Source organism: Microcaecilia unicolor, chromosome 1 (genome assembly GCF_901765095.1).
Source record: "Microcaecilia unicolor chromosome 1, aMicUni1.1, whole genome shotgun sequence".
Classification (NCBI taxonomy): Eukaryota; Metazoa; Chordata; class Amphibia; order Gymnophiona; family Siphonopidae; genus Microcaecilia; species Microcaecilia unicolor.
In genome coordinates this window covers 234,519,349-234,537,148 of record NC_044031.1, presented here as the reverse complement: position 1 = coordinate 234,537,148, position 17,800 = coordinate 234,519,349, and the positions used below count along the sequence as shown (strand labels likewise).

The 17,800-nt window shown below is 43.1% G+C and overlaps 1 protein-coding gene across 1 annotated transcript in view; it reads right to left on the bottom strand.

Moving 5' to 3' along the window:
• Window positions 1–17,800, bottom strand: part of LOC115471141 (dynein heavy chain 5, axonemal-like) — a 766,968-nt gene that overhangs the window by 620,250 nt on the left and 128,918 nt on the right.

The window sequence follows — 17,800 nt, the reverse complement described above, 5'->3', positions numbered from 1 at the left end:
TTTATCTCAGTGTCAATGCCAACCAGTGGCGTAGCCAGACAGCCAATTTTGGGTGGGCCTGAACCCAAAGTGGGTGGGCACAATATTTTCTCTGCCCTGCCCTACTGCAAAATATAAATACTTATCATTTCTATAGCGCTACAAGGCATACGCAGCGCTGTACACCATACACAAAAAAGACAGTCCCTGCTCAAAGAGCGTACAATCTAGATACACAATATTTATATTTATAATCATTAAGCCAGGAGTGGGTTAGGCTAGATCCTTGCCTAGCACATTTGTGACATCTACAAAATATGAAGGGTATTCAGAAAATTGGGTCTGGTTTACAGACAGAAAGCTGCTGTCCCACTACTCCACTTGGGAACGCGAGGATGTTTCTTGCAAAAAAAAAACCCTGCAGATCCCTTTTGTATTTTATTGCATTTTGAAACTGTAAGTACTTTACACCTTTAGGCTGTTCCATATTGAAGATAATTCCTCTGAGTGTGTGCACCACTTAGAGGAGAGAAGAAAACTTTACAATATGCCATATCCCGAAAATTCTAAGCACTAGCACTTTAGCGGACCATAATGCACACAGCCCAAGTGGCATATTATAGAAGAGAATCCTTAAAGGAGGTACTTCCAAAGGTCAGACTAGGATGAGACTGCTTGATCCAAGTGCTATCAAAATGTATTACTTTTATACATAATACATTCAAAATCAAAGTTAGTATTTTATCTTAGCAACAAGACATAGTTTTCGTTTTTCAGATATAATTATGTTAAAATAAATGGGCCACTTCATCAATTACAGGTTAGCACGAGAAAGTGAATGACGGCACTACAGCTCATTACTAGTCGGGTACAAAAAATGTACATACCGTTTCAATGAGAAAGACCACCGGCGGCGACGGCTTACTGCAGAGCCGATCACGGCAGATCTCCTGGGCCTGCTGCTCCGACACCACAATGTGCTGCACTGTTCAGGCTCATGATCGTCAACCAGAGCGACTACTGACAGGAAACTTTCCCAGAACGCAAAAGTAACGATCTCCATAGCGGTGGCACGAGGAACTCTCACTTCCGCTGTCACACAACTATCATCCCGCAGCTCCAGTCTCATGGTTGCAACGGTCTTTGGGGCCCCGCCTCCATCCCTTCTCCCTCCAATTTCTTATGAATCGCTATCGCTGCCGCTGAGACAGCATCACAGAGGGAGATAGATGCAGGATCGTGGGAGCTCAGCCTGCTCCCTCCGCTGCCATGCCGATAAAGGTGCTGCTCTGCTGCCAGTGCTGTTAAGGGTGCTCCACTGCTGGATGGGCCTAAGCCCAAACTGGGTGGGCCTAGGCCCACCCGTGGCTACACCCCTGATGCCAACATTATTTACTTTTTAGGAAATTGCTAAAAGCATTAATTTTTCAACTAGAAGATGTTTAAATATAGATACACGAATTATTAGATTTAACTTTATTATATTAATTTATTTTTTATGAGTTATTATTTTTAGTTTGAACTGTACTTCCTGGATATAATGTATCCATTTTTTTATTGATGTTATCCACCTTGAACTGACAAGGTGTTGGCAGGCTACAAGACAAGATATAGCATAGCATAGCTTCCCCATATCTATCTCAATAGCAGACTATGGACTTTTCCTCCAGGAACTTGTCCAAACCTTTTTTAAACACAGATATACTAACCATTGTTACTACATTCTCCAGCAACGAGTTCCAGAGCTTAACTATTCTTTGAGTGAAAAAATATTTCCTCCTAAGAATGCAAAGTGACCACTGAAGACACCAGCACCAACATAAGGTGTTGGCATGGCAGTACTGGGATAGAGGTCAGGCAGTCAGAGCTTGGAGCATAAAGTAATAAGCCACCTGTGCACAATTAGGCAAACTACTAAGAGCTAAAAGGGCAGTATGTCTGTCTGAAGAAAGATGGATACAAGAAAGCAGCTTGGGCTGGAGGAAGTCCAGCCTTCCAGTAAAGTAAGTTTGAGAGACATACCTAGGTAATTTTAATGGCTGGCAGTCAGAACTTAAAGCAAACCTAAGGGCTCTTGTAAAATGTGGTTTAAGAAACTGAAAAATGTGACTGGCTATGCCAGTCAAAGTCTGTGGAAACACAGGAAAGAAGCCTGAGCATGCAGGGAAACCTGGAATGGACCAGTGTCTCTCTGGAGAAGGGAGAAAAGTTAGGAAATGAACTTACCTTACTCAAAAGCCTCACTGTCCTGTTCCTGGAGAATATGTTTCTATCATTAGCAGGAAACCTGGGGGAAGGGCAGAAAGGAGCAAATCCCAGAGAAGGGCTAGGAAAACTGAGTGGAAACCAAGTCTTCTGGGAACTGTAGGAATAGACAGTTTGGGCCAGATTCAGTAAATGGCGTTCAAATTTAGGCGCTGGGGAAAATCTGCGCTAAGTGCTATCCTATAAAGGATGCTTTGGGCTAAGTGTCCTTTATAGAATAGCGCTTAGAGCTGATTCCCATGTCTAACTTTGGGCGTGAGGACTTACGGCAGCTAAAAACTAGTGTAAATCAGGGTGAGCAAGTTGGACATTTTTTATTTTATTTTGTTTTAGATTTTGCTCGCACCTTTTTCAGTAGTAGCTCAAGGTGAGTTACATTCAGGTACACTGGATATTTCTTTGTCCCAGGAGGGCTCACAATCTAAGTTTGTACCTGAGGCAATGGAGGATTAAGTGACTTGCCCAAGATCATAAGGAGCAGCAGTGGGACTTGAACTGGACACCTCTGGATTGCAAGACCAGTGCTCTAACCACTAGGCCACTCCTCCACTCCATGTGATCCTGGTATTTTATTACTCTGCACCTAAATATTTGGAATGTCCCTGACCCACCCATGCGCCTCCTATAGCCATGTCCCCTTTTGGGTTGCATGCAAGACACTTTGGGTGCTCAGCATTATAAAACAGTGTGTAGGCAGATGAATGTGCAATTCCAAATTAGTGCTAATTAAGTGTTAATCAATTAATTAATGTCAACAACTGGTTGCTAGCACCCAATTGACTAATTAGCTTGCATGTGAATCTGGGCTCGGTGCCAAATTTGGGCATCCAACTTCAGGCAACCTATATAAAATCCAGATGTTTCTGCGTAGAAAAGCAGAGTAGCTCATTAGAAACCCTTCCAAACTGCAGAGACGGGGTAGAGCTGAAAGTTTTCCCAAACAGGAGAGCAGCCTAATTCATTACCTCCCCCTCTCCCCAGACGTGGAAAAAGGATCAGGGCTGGGGCAGAGGTTGAAACATTTTACACTCAGAACAGCCAGCAAATTAAGAGAGCTCCAAGCAGACAGAAGGAAAGGAAGTGTCAGGACTCTCAAGGCTAAACCTGGATTTGTGAGCCCTTGTACCACTGCCGAGGAGCAGCAGCAGCAGGCAAAACCCCCCAACCAGCACTGGGCTAGCACACCAGCAAGGCAGGGACTGCAGACGCAGATAAGAAAGCCGGAACACACGGACTGGAACTAGGCTTCACCTACACTTGACTGCCGTTCCCCAGGGGTTGAGCCCCTGGGTGCAGGCAGCCGGCAGGACTTAGAGGAAAGCTGGTACTGGAGCAAGCAGGCTGGAACACCAAGAAACTCACACTAGAAAAGATTCTTAAACAAGCTTGGCCAAAACAGGGTTCAGGATAGGAATCAGGATTCAGGATTTCCAAACAGGCTTGGCTGGAAGGAAACTGAAAGCAAGCAGGGCAGACACAAGCAGGAGGGGAACTGAAGCTGAAGACAACCAGCTACAAACAGAGGAAGAACATATACTACACAGGGTAAAGGACTTTAAGACAAGCTTGACTACCCAGGGTAGGGCAGAAGCCCAAGGTGAACAGGGAACCAAACAAGACAGACTAGACAGGACACAAAGCTAGGCTACACAGACAAGAACTAGGGCAATGACTGAAAGCTGCCAAGCAGCCACTAAGAAAAACATACATGCAAGCAAGCAAGCAAGCAATAAAGCTAGCCTGAAAGCAGAACCTAGCAGACAAACAAACAGAGAACACAAAGGTTAAAGTACATAAAGGCTCCAAGAAATAAGCACAGAACAGAACAAGGCAAGAGTGCAACTGCACACCGGATACCTCGAGACCCTTGGCAATGCAAAGGCCCTGCTGAAAGGGCCAGGTGCCTAATAAAGGCAATCAGCAGCTGAGGCTCAGATGCAGGAATCTCAAGGTAGCTAAGGGTGAGGCTAGCTGCCAACCTTCCAACCAAGTCTGGAGGGCTAGAATATCTGGAACGGACTGGAATGAAAGTCTGGAATGTGTAAGGAGACAGCAAGACAGTCTATGGCAGCCACCGGTTCTGGCCACCAGAGGGCAAGGTGAGCACAGCCAAGGAAAGTAGTCACCATCGTGACAGGAAGGGGAAGCACTGGCTGCCAGGAAGGTACTTGCCCATGGCAGAAAAGAAAGCCCTGGTAAATGTGATGCTAACCACAGGGAACAAGGGGAGATGTGAGAAGCAGTCAGTCTCTCAAGAGGTGTTCTGTCTGCATGGGGGAAGGGAACGTGGAATAGGAGAATTCCTTCAGCAGTGCAAGGATGTATAACTGTATATACAAGACAGAAAAGGGAAGGTGGAATAGGAGCAGTCCCATTTTTGGGTAAGGCAAGAGAGTACTGGATGAGAAGGGAACAGAGGGAGATAGAAAGTCAGTCTTTAAGGGAACCACCTGCATATAGAAGTCTTTAAGAGAACCAGTCATTAAGGGAACCACCTGCATATAGAGAAGAAAGGCCAGGGGAAAGCAACTTCTTTTGGAGGGGCAGGTTTGGTCCTAGAGAGGAAGGGGCATTCAGAAAGACAGTAGAAGGCTGTTGGGGCACAGTATGTTGGATAACTCTGGTAATGTACAAAAAGTGGGAGTACGACCAAGGATACCAGAAACTGGAGGATGTTCTTAAATAAAAAACTTTATTGAAGTTTTGAAGACTTGACACAACGTCGTGTTTCGGCCGTCAGGCCTGCATCAGGAGTCTGCTGTGCAGAGTGCTGCAGAGCAATGATGATGGAAATCCTCTGAAGATCTTACAGCAGTCTCTTGCACGGAGAATTGCTAAATAGCAATGAGGTTGGTTCTTCAAAAATGACGTAGTAGTCTTTAAAAAGACTATTTAAAAAAAGTCCGTCAAAAGCGCTGCAAGCACTATTGGTAATGCAGCGCCAATAGTGCGTGCAGCGCTTTTGACGGACTTTTTTTAAATAGTCTTTTTAAAGACTACTACGTCATTTTTGAAGAACCAACCTCATTGCTATTTAGCAATTCTCCGTGCAAGAGACTGCTGTAAGATCTTCAGAGGATTTCCATCATCATTGCTCTGCAGCACTCTGCACAGCAGACTCCTGATGCAGACCTGACGGCCGAAACAAGACATTGTGTCGAGTCTTCAAACCTTCAATAAAGTTTTTTATTTAAGAACATCCTCCAGTTTCTGGTATCCTTGGTCGTACTCCCACTTTTTGTACATTATTGTTTTTACCGTGGGGCGTTTGAGTTCTCCGCTTGCTGGCGGATCTTCTCTCGGATAACTCTGGTAAGCATTAATACAGGGGAAGATAGTACACCCATTAAAAACCCTTTGTACTGGGGAGGGGACGTTCTTTGATACAGAAACTCAGAAGGAAATTAATTGCTGGAAGAGTAAAAAAGGATTCACCTAGGTTGTCAAAGTGGTTGAGTGTCTTACATAAAGAGAGAGAGAGAGAGAAAAACTCTAAGGAAAGTAGTGGAGAAGGGGCATAGGCCTCTGTTGTCTTTTCTGGAAAGAGAAAACAATTGAATTACTGAGTGAAGAAAGAATATCCTAGTTTTATTTCCTTGGGGGTTTAATATATTTAGGGCTCAGTTCAATAAAGGGCACTGAAAGTGAGTTGCTAAAAAACTGGGCACTAAGCTAGTATTCTATAATGGCACAATTGCACACCAAATCTGTTATAGAATACTAATGTAAGTCCACAGTAACTTGCCAACTTTAGCTGCAACCACTTATGCCATGTCTATGGCTGGTGTAAAAGGTGGCACCTCAAGTAGCCTATAAAGCACAGGCAAGGTTAGTCAGAATGCCCCTGATACGTTTATTCCCCTCCATGTGAACCTCCTCTTTGCAGTTGTGTGAAACAGAAGTTAGCCACTCAGGAGCTTATATTCAGACCATGGGAGTCAGGACCATTTCCGGTGACCGGCACTAAATATCCGGTTTGTTTTTGGCCAGTTTCAACTTAACCGGCCAAGTCAATATTCAGTGCTGGCCGGTTAAGCTGAAACCGGTCAAAGATAAGACTGCTATTTCAGCGGCCCAATTTGGCTGCCAAGCTTTGCCGGCAATGAGCTGAATATTTATGGGTACCAGCCTTAAGTGTTCTGATTCCCCCTCCCTCCCACTTACTGGAACAGCAACAGACACCCCCCTTCTGATGCCCCTCCAGAACAGCAACTGACCCCCCCCCCAAAAAAAAAAAAAGATCCCTCCACCCCTGTAGGCCCCCCAGGCCTGCTATCTCAAACCTTGATAGTCTAGCGGTAGAAATGGTAGGAGCAATGCCCACTTGCTCCATTCCATCGCAGCTTCCCCTGCAAAATGGCCTCCATGACCTCTATCCTTACAGTGCTACTGAGATACTGTGAGACTATTGCTAGAGGTCACAGCAATCTATTGGTTTCAGTTTCTCTTTCTTTTCGATTTGCTGCACAAACACCTTTTGACTTAACTGCTAATATTGATGATTTATTTATTTATTTGGTGTATTTTTACCCCACATTTTCCCACATAAGCAGGCGCAATGTGGCTTACATTAAGTCAAAAGGATACAATTCAATACAGAGATGGCACAGAAACAGAATATGACAGAGGGGAAGGTACATGGGAGGACACGGGTAAATGACAGGGGTGAAGAGCTATTTCAGTGTTTCCTGTGTGGTGGTTATACCACACCCTTGTTCTCTTACCTTGGGGAAAGTGACAGGATAACTCCTTGAGGGTATGCAAGAACACCATAACTGGCTCCCCATACACTTTCTTTTTATTCCATTTTTATATGTGTGCTACTAAGTATATACAAGTTATTTGATTTCATTTCATTTTTAGTCGAAAGGTTTTTAAAATTTATATAATTATTGATGGGTTTGGATTGCAATATAACTCAAATGTACAATTATCTATACATGAACACTTTTTAATGTATTTATAACATTTATGATAATATGTATTTATTGACTGGTTTAAGTATTCATTTTACTTTGATTTTATGTTGATATGGTTTCAATTATTTATTTTATTTGCTGCTTGGACACAAAGGACCCTACATGGTCCATGTTTCGGCATTGAGAAATGCTTGCCTCAGGGGTCACAATATGATTCTAAAAAAAACATACATAAATATAATAAATAAATAAATGAAAAATATATATTCATATACATATTGCAAAATATATACACATTATAAGAAATACATAAAAAATAATTCAAATAAAAATGAAGGACTCACAAATGACAATATAAAATCCATAAATACATTAAAACCATGCACATTGTATATTGTCAATATAGTATACAATATACAGGAACACAACTAAGAGACCATGGTTGGACTATCCATAGAAAAACCAGCTTAATAAAAACAACTTATAAAGACAAATGCTATATGATAAAATGCTAAATAAACAGAACCACCCATAATACCCATCAGATATTGTGGACTTTAAGAAATGTGAATGTGGTTGACCAATAACTACTTCAAAAAAAAAAGAAAAATTAGGCACATTGTCCACTTGAAAAGGTATACAGGAGAAGAACTTGTGAGTGAATGAAAGAAGCACCCCGATGTAGTAGAAAAGAAGGAAGGCATACCACAGACACTTAATGAACAGAAAAACTCAATATAAAAGAAGCATATAAACTTACCAAAAGCAGGAGAAACAAAAAAAAGGAACACAAAGAAATCAGCTCTATAAAAAAGAAAAAACATTATATGAACACACTGTTCTGAAGGCTCCAAAGGAAAACAGTTACTGCTAAGTGGATATAAAGGCAACGAAAATAGGTCTGGCTAAAAGGACACCTTGAGAAGAAGCTCCGGGTTAGGGAGCTGAATATATGAATACATTTATTTATTTATTTATTTATTTTATTTATTTGTTGCATTTGTACCCCACATTTTCCCACCTATTTGCAGGCTCAATGTGGCTTACATAGTACCGTCAAAGGCGTTTGCCCAGTCGGTTGATAACAAGTACAAAGTTGAAATGTGATCGTATGAGGTATATGTGGAGGGTCAAGAAGGATGAAGATTGCGTGTTGTCCAGTATGATCAAAGTCATGCTGTGTTGCTGGGTGAAGAGGTTTACGTGGGGTCATTGGGGTAGGCCTTTTTGAAGAGGTTGGTATTTAGTGATTTCCTGAAGTTCTGGTGGTTGTGGATTGTTTTCAGGGCTTTTGGGAGGCCATTCCATAGTTGTGCGCTTATGTAGGAGAAGCCAGATGCGTAAGTTGTTTTGTATTTCAGTCCTTTGCAATTTGGGTAGTGTAGGTTTAAGTAGGATCTTGACAGTCTGACTTTGTTTCTTATTGGTAGATCAATAAGGTCTGTCATGTACCTGGTACAACGCCGTGTATGATTTTGTGGACTAAGGTGCAGATTTTGAAGATGATCCGTTCTTTGATTGGGAGCCAATGCAGCTTTTCACGAAGATGTTTGGCACTTTCGAAGTGTGTTTTGCTGAATATCAGACTGGCTGCTGTATTTTGGGCAGTCTAGAGTTTTTTTATGAGTTGTTCTTTGCAACCCATGTAGATTCCGTTGCAGTAGTCTGCATGGCTTAGAACCATTGATTGTATTAGGTATCGAAAGGTTGTTCTTGGGAAGAAAGGTTTTAATTGTTTGAGCTTCCACATTGAATAGAACATTTTCTTTGTTACAGAGTTTATTTGACTCTCGAGAGTAAGGTTGCGGTCAAGTGTGACGCCGAGTATTTTCAAGCTGTCTTGAAATGTACAAAAACCATCAAATAAACAAGCTCGACAAGGTACTAGAAACAAAAGAGTATGAAAAGAAAGTGAAAAATCAAACTGGGCGAAGTTATCATCTACCGGCGTATTTGTAGTAAGAGGGCGCATAAAATGCTCCATGCTACGTAACTCGGGAGAAAGATATAATAAAGTAAAGCATGTATGTGAAAAGGGGACGTGTTGGGGGTATTCCAAAAAGTTACACACAAATTTACAGAATATGGACTGAGAACACCTAAGTTTGGCACCAGCATTTAAATCAGGCACCCAAAAATCTGGTACAGAATCGGCGCTAAAACGCAATTGTATAAAGTATGCTCACTGTTAGCGCCAATAGTTTGGGACACTGAATTTTGAGTGTAATTTACTGAATTCAGTCCCATATAAAAAGGCCCTAACCATATCCTATAACCCCCTCACTCCCCAAAGGTCCCCAGATGGCTCAATTAAATGTCATTTTAAACAGCAATTCTCATAGATAAGGATTATGGGTTTCACTGGAAAGGATAGAGGGAGGATTTCAAAGTTTGAAATGGGGAGGGTTTCAATAAATTTAAATTTATAGAGGAGCGGGAAAAGATTTCGATGGTAGAATTATAGGAGAGGAAGTGGGATAATTCTGGTTGGTACCCTCATAAAAAAGAACACCTATAGAATTCTATAGAAGTGATAATTAACCCCTGTTAGGATCAAAGCTTGGTTTCCGGGGTATCAGGTATATATTGGAGGAGATGTTTAGAAGGGGCATCTCTGTACAAATGGTAAATGTGTCCTCATATAAGGGGGTTTTGTGGGGAGATAAGTGAGGAGTTGGAGAGACTTGTTGGGGTTAAATTACAAATGGATCTTAAGGTATACACGGATTTTTCTCAGGGGATTACTTGAGAGAATAAGTTTCCATGGATAGGGCTAATGGTAGCCTGATGTGAAATAGTGGTTGATTAAAAGAGACAGCCAGCACCAGCCTTGTTGCAATAGTGAACAAGATTGGCACATGTTGGGCCAGTGGAGAAGTTTAACTGCAGCACAGTATAACAAATATGATACCTGGACGGATGGACGGGAAAGGTTGTGAGATTATAAGAGGTATTTTATGCACATAAATAAGGCATTTATTATAAAACAAAGTTAAATTATGATGATTATGTTAACATGACATGAGACAAACTTTTATAACACTTTACAGGATATTGTGAAGTGTGAAATGTTTCTCTATAGAAAACTTGTGTCAGGTCAAGTTAAAACTCGGAATACTGCCTCTTGAGACATCTTTAGACATAACTGATCTGCTTCCATAAGAGTGTATGTGACTGTCAACAAAGTTTTCTGTGGAGCCAGGAAAACTTGTTTGTGCCATAAGAGGAAGAAGGCGGAAGTTAGTCCCCAAAGTAGCAGCAACACCCCTCGTATTCTTTTTTTCTACCTTTCTGCTTCCTCTCTTTGCTGTTCTTGGTCTTCTGCCCTTCAGTCCTTTTTATCTGTACCACAGTCTAGCTCAAGCTCTGATAACCTCTTACACAATGTCCTCTGTCTACCCCAGTTTCTCCTATGTTTGCTGATGGGTTAAACTCTACCCTTGCTCTGCTTTAAATAAGCCCTTATGGGCATTCTGCTGTGAAACCCCTTACCTGATAGAGAAATTCTGTCCTTTTCCGCTGGAGGGAGATTCAGACATGATTGATTAGTCATTAGCTTTCCTGCCAGGCATCAGCCATGTTATGCTGGCTTAACCCTCATAGGCATGCCCACCCTAATGTGTATAATTAGCAGAGCTCAGACCTGTCTACTTATGACTCATGTTAACCTTTCCCTCTCTCCAAAATGTACACCGGTTCTGGCTATGACGCTGCCCTACAGAAAGCAATCCACTTGAAACAGTCAGACTGCATTTGCAAAACATCTTCTTACACACACACACACACACAAACACTATGAACTGATGCTCAACCAAAACACCAATGAACTGAGTTTAAATGACCAACATTTGTAGAAGAAACAAAACACTTCTTGGAATCTCTGTGGATTGAAATTCCACGTGTAAAGGGAAAAAGGACAGTGATAGGAGTGTACTACCGTCCGCCTGGCCAGGATGAACAGATGAATGCAGAAATGTTAAAGGAAATTAGGGACACAAACAAACTGGGCAACACAATAATAATGGGTGATTTCAATTACCGAGTACAAACAACCGGAATAGGTAGAATATGTTATCAAACTATATCCCTTTCTACCACAACTACAAGTTGTTAGCAAGCTACACAGGCCAATTCTGGGCAACACACAAAATGTGGAGAAAAAAAGACATCAGGTATAACAGACCACCTCTTTGTCAAAGGACAAGCCTTTTGTGTAACGAGGGGACCGTATCAATCACGTGTCTTGAAAAAAACTCCACACTATTGTTAGTAATTTGCCACTAGCTAAACTATGTACCTTGTCAACACTTGTAAAGGAGATTCAAACCACAAATTCTAAATACAAAAAAAGAGAAAACTTGGAAAGAGTACTTATCTTCACCGGAGAATTATCTTGCCTAATAACTCCAGCTTCACATCAACGTACTCCACCTCTCATATGTCAAAATCCCGACAGGGTTGCCCTGTTTCGCTAAATTCAAGCTGCTTCAGGGGAAATTTCTTAAAAAATCCAAGTTTAGATGTCTCGCCGTCTCCCTTAATCACTGGCACAAAACATGGCGGACGGTTTCTTCGCTTTCACAGTTCGTTTTTATACTCGGCGTCTGACGTCACTCAGAAGCACTCCAATCAGAGAAACGCTTTCCATTCCAGCGCTACATTCAAACCTCTGGGTATGACAGTCTGAAGTTCAAAAATCCATCGTTGTTCTCTTTGGCGTAAAAGTCGTCTAATGTCCCCTCTTCTTTCAGAAACTCGCATCTGTTCTAATACAATGCAACGTAACTCCGAAAATCTATGTTGTAACATTGGGGCACGCTAGGGAGGTAAAATTCCTTGATGAAATCAAGGACTGCTTTAAGGAGGAGCTGGTACAGGAGCCGACAAGAGAAGGAAAAATTCTAGACCAAGTCCTTAGTGGAGCACATGATCTCATGTGGGAGGTAATGGTGCTGCTGTGGCTGCTAGATAACAGTGATCATAATATGATAGGATTTGATATTAGCTTTGAAGTAAGTATACATAGGAAATCAAATACATTAGCGTTTAACTTTAAAAAAGGAGACCATGACAAAATGAGAAGAACGGTGAAAAAAAAACTTAGAGGAGTGGCTGCGGGGGTCAAAAACTTACATCAGGCATGGATGCTGTTCAAAAACACCATCCTGGAAGCCCAGGCCAAATATATTCCGCGTATTAAAAAAGGAGGACGGAATACCAAACGACAGCCGGCATGGTTAAAAAGTGAGGTGAAGGAAGCTATTAGAGCTAAAAGAAAATCCTTCAGAAAATGGAAGAAGGAACCAACTGAAAATAATAAGAAACAGCATAAGGAATGTCAAGTCAAATGCAAAGTGCTGATAAGGAAGGCTAAAAGGGACTTCGAAAAAAAGATTGCGTTGGAGGCAAAAACACATAGTAAAAACTTTTTTGTTATATTAAAAGCAGGGAGCCGGTAAAAGAATCGGTTGGACCGCTGGATGATCGAGGAGTAAAAGGGGCGATCAGGGAAAACAAAGCTGTAGCGGAGAGATTAAATTAATTATTTGCTTCGGTCTTCACCGAGGAAGATTTGGGTGGGATACCGGTGCCAGAAATGGTACTCGAAGCTGACAAGTCGGAGAAACTTAATGAATTCTCTGTAAACCTGGAGGAAGTAATGGGGCAGTTCTACAAACTGAAGAGTAGCAAATCTCCTGGACTGGATGGCATTCATCCCAGAGTATTGATAGAACTGAAAAATGAGCTTGCGGAGCTATTGTTAGCAATATGTAATTTATCCTTAAAATCAAGCATAGTACCAGAAGATTGGAAGGTGGCCAATGGAACGCCAATTTTTAAAAAAGGTTCCAGAGGAGATCCGGGAAATTATAGACCGGTGAGTCTGACGTCTGTGACAGGCAAAATGGTAGAGACTATTATAAAGAACAAAATTACATAGCATATTCAAAAGCATGGATTAATGAGACATGCAGGCTTATTTTCGAAAGAGAAGGACGCCCATCTTTCGACACAAATCGGGAGATGGGCGTCCTTCTCCCAGGGTCGCCCAAATCGGCATAATCGAAAGCCGATTTTGGGCGCCCTCAACTGCTTTCTGTCACGGGGATGACCAAAGTTCACGAGGGCGTGTTGGAAGCATACCGAAGGCGGGACTGGGGCGTGCTTAACATATGGGCGTCCTCGGCCAATAATGGAATAAAGAAGGGCGTCCCTGAAGAACACTTGGCAGACTTTACATGGTCCTTTTTTTTTTACGACCAAGCCACAAAAATGTGCCCTAAATGACCAGATGACCACTGGAGGGAATCGGGGATGACCTCCCCTTACTCCCCCAGTGGTCACCAACCCCCTCCCACCCTAAAAAAATTTTTTAAATAATTTTTCCAGCCTCTATGCCAGCCTCAAATATCATACCCAGCTCCATGACAGCAGTATGCAGGTCCCTGGAGCAGTTTTAGTGGGTACTGTAGTGCACTTCAGGCAGGCGGACCCAGGCCCATCCCCTCCACCTGTTATACTTGTGGTGGTAAATGTGAGCCCTCCAAAACCCACCAGAAACCCACTGTACCCACATCTAGGTGCCCCCTTCATCCCTAAGGGCTATGGTAGTGGTGTACAGTTGTGGGGAGTGGGTTGGGGGGGGGGTTAGGGGGCTGAGCACACAAGGTAAGGGAGCTATGCACCTGGGAGCTTTTTCTGAAGTCCACTGCAGTGCCCCCTAGGGTGCCCGGTTGGTGTCCTGGCATGTGAGGGGAACCAGTGCACGCCCCTTCGCGGGGATGTCCTGCGAGGACGTCCTCAGGAAAACTTGGGCGATTATGCCGATTTGGGCGACCCTGAGAGAAAGACGCCCATCTCCCGATTTGTGTCGGAAGATGGGCGCCCTTCTCTTTCGAAAATAAGCCTGATAGTGGAATTAGAAAAGGTGCAGAGAAGCGCAATGAAAATGATAAAGGGGGTGGGACGACTTCCCTATGAGGAAAGGCTAAAGCGGCTAGGGCTCTTCCACTTGGAGAAAATACGGCTGAGGGGAGATATGATAGAGGTCTATAAAATAATGAGTGGAGTTGAACGCGTAGATGTGAAGCGTGTTTATGCTTTCCAAAAATGCTAGGACTAGAAGGCATGCGATGAAGTTACAATGTAGTAAATTTAAAAGGAATCTGAGAAAATTTTTCTTCACTCAACATGTAATTATACTCTGGAATTCGTTGCCAGATAATGTGGTAAAGGCGGTTAGCTTAGCGGAGTTTAAAATAGGTTTGGATGGCTACCAAAAGAAAAAGTCTATAGACCATTATTAAATGGACATGGGGAAAATCCACTATTTCTGGGATAAGCAGTATAGAATGTTTTGTACTTTTGGGGGATCTTGCCAGGTATTTGTGACCTGGATTAGCCACTGTTAGAAACAGGATGCTGGGCTTGATGGACCTTTGGTCTGTCCCAGTATGACAATACTTATGTACTTATGAAAAAGGTTTTGCTGATCCATGTATGTTTTTGTTCACGTGAACACTTTGATCACATGTTATGTGTATGTGTATGGGGAGCAAGTTTATATGTTGACATGAATTTTTGTGGTTAGTGATGTGTTCTGTTTCATTACTTTGTGAGAGAAGAGGGTTGTCAGTCTGTACTAAGGATTTTGTAATGTGGATTTTGAGGAAAAGGTGGTACAGAAGCATGAAATGAAATCATTTTTCTAGTCAAAACATATCCATTGCAATTGAATTCCAAAACCTGTTAAGTACATTTAATTTCCAAAAATTAGTTAGTACAGGAAACAGACTACCTTTACAGAAAGCCATATGATGTGTGAAATTTGCACTAAAAGGCATTTATTTGTAAGGTACATGATATTCAGTGAAAAAAAAATATGTTCTTATATTGGTGAGAATTCTTGCAAATAAAAACTTGCATTAATCCAGAAAATAGATTTTTGTAATTAGTAGTTTATGGAACTTTCTTCTTCAATTCCTTCTCTGTGCTAGATTTTTATTGTTACTGAGTGCCTTAATAATTGCATGCTCAAATATAGCAAGTACAGGCAAAAGTGAGGAGATTGCTATTTTATGTTTATCCCCTCTCTCCCCAGGACAGCCTAAATTGAAAAGAAAGAGGGTTACACAAGTACCAGTGGGTTTTCAGTCAATCAGATCACGCAGAAGGTCATTTACTATTAGTACATGCTAAAGCCATTAACACATGTTATTTGCTGTAGGCAGTGGTGTACTGGAAAAGTTTTAACAGGCTCTCTCTCCGGGTATAGCCAGCCCTTCAATTTGGGGGGGCCCTGGGCGGACTAAAAGGGGCAATGCATTCCTCTCTCTCCCCCCCTCCCCCACCCATGCGGGCATGCTAGACATACCTTTGCGGGCAGGGAGGCTGAGCCCCACCAGCCAAATAAATGGACCACCGCCACCCCCCGCTGCTTATTTCTGGCTCTGAACAGCATGCCCGGAATTCTCATGCATACTTGCGCAAGAAGTCCTGGCATGCTGCTCAGAGCCTGAAACGAGCAGTGGGGAGAAGAAACACTCCATTTAATTTGGCTGGCGAGACTTGATATCCTTGCCAGCAAAGGTGGCCCATCTCAACGCTGGAGATTTACCACTGCTATTCTGCTCATTGAAAACCAATAAGTAAGGTTTTTCTTGTGGGCCCCAGGCCCCCAGCCATGTCTAAAACCAGTTCTGGCAGACGCACATTCCAAAAACTGACATATTCTAAACAATAAATAGAAAATAAATGTCATTTTCTACCTTCATTATCTGGTCATTTTATTGTTCTTATTATGTTGGTCCCAGTCTCTGATCTGCTTTCCTCTTTCTTCCTTAACTGTTTTGACAGAGTCTACTTGTCCATTTGGCACGTCCTCTCTCTTCATGTCCACCATCCATCTTCTCTCTGCATCTCCCATCTCTGTATTCCTATTCTTGCCCTGTCCAACATATCTCTTCTGTGTCCCTATGCCCCTGCCACATGCTAGCATCTCTCTCCCTCCAGAGGTCCAGCAAGTATTCTTCTTTCTTCCCTCACTTCTGTTCTGTCTCCTCTTTGCAGGGTCAGCACTTCTCCTTCTTTCCCCGCAGGTCCTGGCACCTCTCTCTCTTACTTGTCCTTCTAATCCCCACCCCTAAAGTCCAGCACCTCTTTCCCTCTCTGTGGCCCTTCTCTTCCTCATTCCCCTCACATCACTGAATCTCTTTCTTTGTTACCTAACCTCCCTGTCCAGCACTTCTCTGCTTCTTTGCACCCATCTTGATGCAGCACCTCTGTCCCTCATTGACCCACCCCTTATTCAGCAACTCTACCCTCCTGATGCAGCACTTCACTCTCTCCTTGCCACCCATGCAGTACCTGTCTTCCTTATTGCTCCCTCCAATGCAGCAACTCTCTCCTTCCTTACCCCCCCCCCCCCATGCAATACCTGGCTGGCTGCCTCCCTTCCCCCCAGGATGCAGTATCTGTCTCCCTTGTTGCCCTCCCCCCCAAGCAGCACCTCTCTCCTTGAGTCTGGACCCTACCCCTCTTGATGCAGCATCTCCCTCCCTCCCCTTCCACATGCAGTACCTAGCTGGCTGTCTCCCTTGTTGCCCCTCCCCCTCCAAGCAGCACCTCTCTGTTCTCTCCCCTCGCACTTCCTTGCCTCTTGCTCTTGCCCGTTTTCTGCGTTTAATTTTTCTTTAAGCAGTGCTGGCACACGTTAGCAGGAACAGGCTGCTTCAGCCAATCCCAGGGGCCTTCCTTTGGCGTGTTCCACTCCCGAGGGCTGAAGGAAGGCCCCCGGGATTGGCTGAAGCAGCCTATTCCTGCTGACATGTCAACACTGCTTAAAAAAATTAAGCGCGGGTTCGCGGGAAGCAAAAGAAGAGAAGTTGGGGGGAGGAGGAGAAAGAGAGAGAGAAAGAGAAGAAGTGCTGCGTGTGATGGTGTGAGAAGAAGATGCCCAAAGCCACAGGGGATGCCATCGACACTGCCAGGAGGGGACCAGAGCCCAAATTTAACAACCGGCTCCCAAAATTCAGAAAAAAATAACAACCGGCTCTCGTGAGCCGGTGCGAGCGGGCACCAGCACACCACTGGCTGTAGGGCCCACTACATAAATTAGCTGACCTAGCCCTCAATAAGTTGCAACTTGCTCAGAAATTTTGGGTAGTGATGAAGTCACAGAATCTGGTCTATTGGAGGTGTATGTCCTGGCAGTCTTAAAATCACCTCCAGAATGGCTAAAATAACCCCAAATGAATTGGTCACTAAGGAGAAGATGGCATATATTAAAATGGTTCATAGTGGTCCCTGCAATCAGTGATATCTAATGTACCTGGCTTGTAACTCACCTTGAACTTAGATATGGAAAGGTGAATAATCAAATCTAAAATCCAAATTAAAGATATTGCTTCTCATACTGGACTATAGCCAGAGTAGCTCAGCTCTGACAGGGCACTCTGCCAGGTGCCTGTCTGACACTGTTAGAGGGAGCCCCAGAAGTCCTATTAATGTAACACACTACTACTACTATTTAACATTTCTAGAGCGCTACAAAGTGTACGCAGCGCTGTACAAACACAGAAGAAAGACAGTCCCTGCTCAAAGAGCTTACAATCTAATAGACAAAAAGTAAAGCATTT